We start from the raw sequence: 2509 nt of genomic DNA, 5'->3' as shown, positions 1-2509 counted from the left end.
TCATGTTCGAACCCTGATCAGCTTTCTCAGATGAATCACCAGCACTGAAAGCGGTTTGAATTTTCGGGCTTCTTTCAGACTCGGTCGCAGGAATACTACCCCTGTAATACATCTTCACATCTTGCTGACTACTCGGGCTATTCATTCTTGCGATCTTTTGTTGCTCAAGATCCCGACTTTCTATTTTCTCAATGAACTGTGAGATAGTCAACCCATCATACACACCCGTATTCTTCAAGATCATCAAATACGTTCCCCACTCTTTCTGAGGTAACGCGTCAGCTAATTTATCCACCCATTCCTCACGACCTTTTTCAACTCCTAGCATCGATAACGATCGCACCAGGTGACAGTATCTCTCGATTAGCTTCTTAGTATCCTCTCCTGGCAAACTACTGAACAGATCGAACTCTTTCTTTAATAAAGCTTTCTTGCTTTTAATCATGTTTTTGCTACCCTCAAACTTGACTTTCAAAGCATCCCAAATTGACTTAGCAGTTTTGTCGTGTTGCAACAAAATGAATATATCTTCTTTTATTGCCTGCTGTAACAAACTAATCATCATTTTCTCTGCTCTATACATTGCTCGTTCTTGTTCAGTAAACTCAGATATCTCTTTAATAACTTGCAATTCTATTCGAGGCAATGTGTACTTCTTCAATATGCATTCCCATGATCTAAGATGGTTTGCTTGAACCCAGTTTTCAAACCTATCTTTCCACCCATAGTACTCCTCAATGCTCATCAATCTAGGGGGCTTTTGAGTCATTCCCGTCTCATTTTCTAAGTTCATTGCTTGAGCAATTGCAGCTGGAGTGGTTGATGTAGCAAAGGTGTTGAAAAACTCAGAATTCATGATGACTTAACACGAATTTCAAAACAGCTGACAAAAAAGCGATCCAAACTTGAACAGATAAGCGATTCAAAAAGATCTTTTGGAGCGGTCCAGAAATATGTTTTTCGAGCGATTCAAACAAATAACCACAAGAGCGATCCAGAAAGTATACTTGAGCGGTTCAAGACTGTTAGTTCGAGCGGTCCAGGGATAGGTTCAAGAGCGGTCCAACAATGTTTAAATGAGCGGTCCAAGATACTGATTTTGAGCGGTCCAAAAGCTGATTTACGAGCGGTCGAGACTAAAAGTGAATGTATAAGCGATCCAAAACAATGTATTAGAAGCGGTCCATGATGATGTCGGCCTAAAACTTCCAAGGATTTATCTTGGTGTGATAATGAACAATCTGTGAAAATTTGAACGAAATTCAACCATGAAATCTCCTGGAAATGAGAAAAGAAGGTGTAGAAGTGAGAAGAAACAGTGAACTCCGGCTATAATCTGCAGAAAACCTCCTCCCAAGCTCTGATACCACTTGTAGGATCGTTTGCTGACCCGAACGAGTCGTTCAGAGGTTTACTCTTGCAATTCAGATGCGGAATAATAAGAAAAGCAAGTAGATATAGCTTGTTCTTCCTCCTAACTATCTTTTGTATTGATTAGAAACGATTTACAGCTCGATCGTCACACCGGCAGAGCTTCGGCGTGGAATACAAGAACTTCCCTATGAGGATCGCCCCAAGCAACCCTATATATAGGCTTCTGGGTCCGCCCATGTGGTCATGTGTCACATGAGCGGTCCAGGCTTGACACATAAGCGACCCACATATGATCATATAAGCGACCCAAGTCTTGTGTGACCCTATAAGCGATCCTAGCTCCTAACACCTATACAGACTCTCGTTTTCTCGTATAACGTGCCCTATGTTATACAATACAATGTAAGACCTGATCCTAGACCCTAGACGGAATCAACAGATGTAGTGCACTAACACTTACGCACACGACAGGTCAACACGCTCAACCACCTGTCTGCACATTCAAGAACTTCATGGACTGTCGACCAAGCACATTCAGTGGCACAAAAGGAGCAGTGGGACTACTCCATTGGATTGAGAAGCTCGAGTCAGTGTTCGAGATGTGTGAATGCCCTGAGGCTTGCAGGGTCAACTACGCCACTGGTACTTTGGAAGGAATCGCGCTAACCTGGTGGAACGCGCAAGTTCAGATTCTCGGGTTGGCAGCTGCTAACGCCACCCCATGGAACGATTTTAAAGAACTTATCAAAAGGGAATACCGTAGTCGTGATGACATCCACAAGCTGGAAGTGGAGTTTTACCATTTGAAAATGACGGGGTCAGAGATTGAAGCTTATACGAAACGGTCAAACGAACTGGCCATCTTGTGTCCAACGATGATGGACCCTCCAGTTAAGCGCATTGAGTTGTACCTCAAGGGGCTTGCGCCAGAGATTCAGAGCGACGTGACGTCGGCTAACCTCAACAACATCCAAGACATTCAGCGTCTTGCTCACCGATCAGGCAGTGGAACCGAACAAGCTGCCAAAACGCATCAGTGCTACCACTACTGCTGTCACTACTTCCACTACCCCAGAGACAGCAAGCGGAAATGGGATGGGGATCCCAGCAAGGGTTCGGCTTTAGTTCAGTCTCA

This window comes from Helianthus annuus, chromosome 4, assembly GCF_002127325.2.
Source record: "Helianthus annuus cultivar XRQ/B chromosome 4, HanXRQr2.0-SUNRISE, whole genome shotgun sequence".
NCBI lineage: Eukaryota > Viridiplantae > Streptophyta > Magnoliopsida > Asterales > Asteraceae > Helianthus > Helianthus annuus.
The sequence above is the reverse complement of the archived record's forward strand: the minus strand, read 5'-3'. Positions refer to the sequence as shown.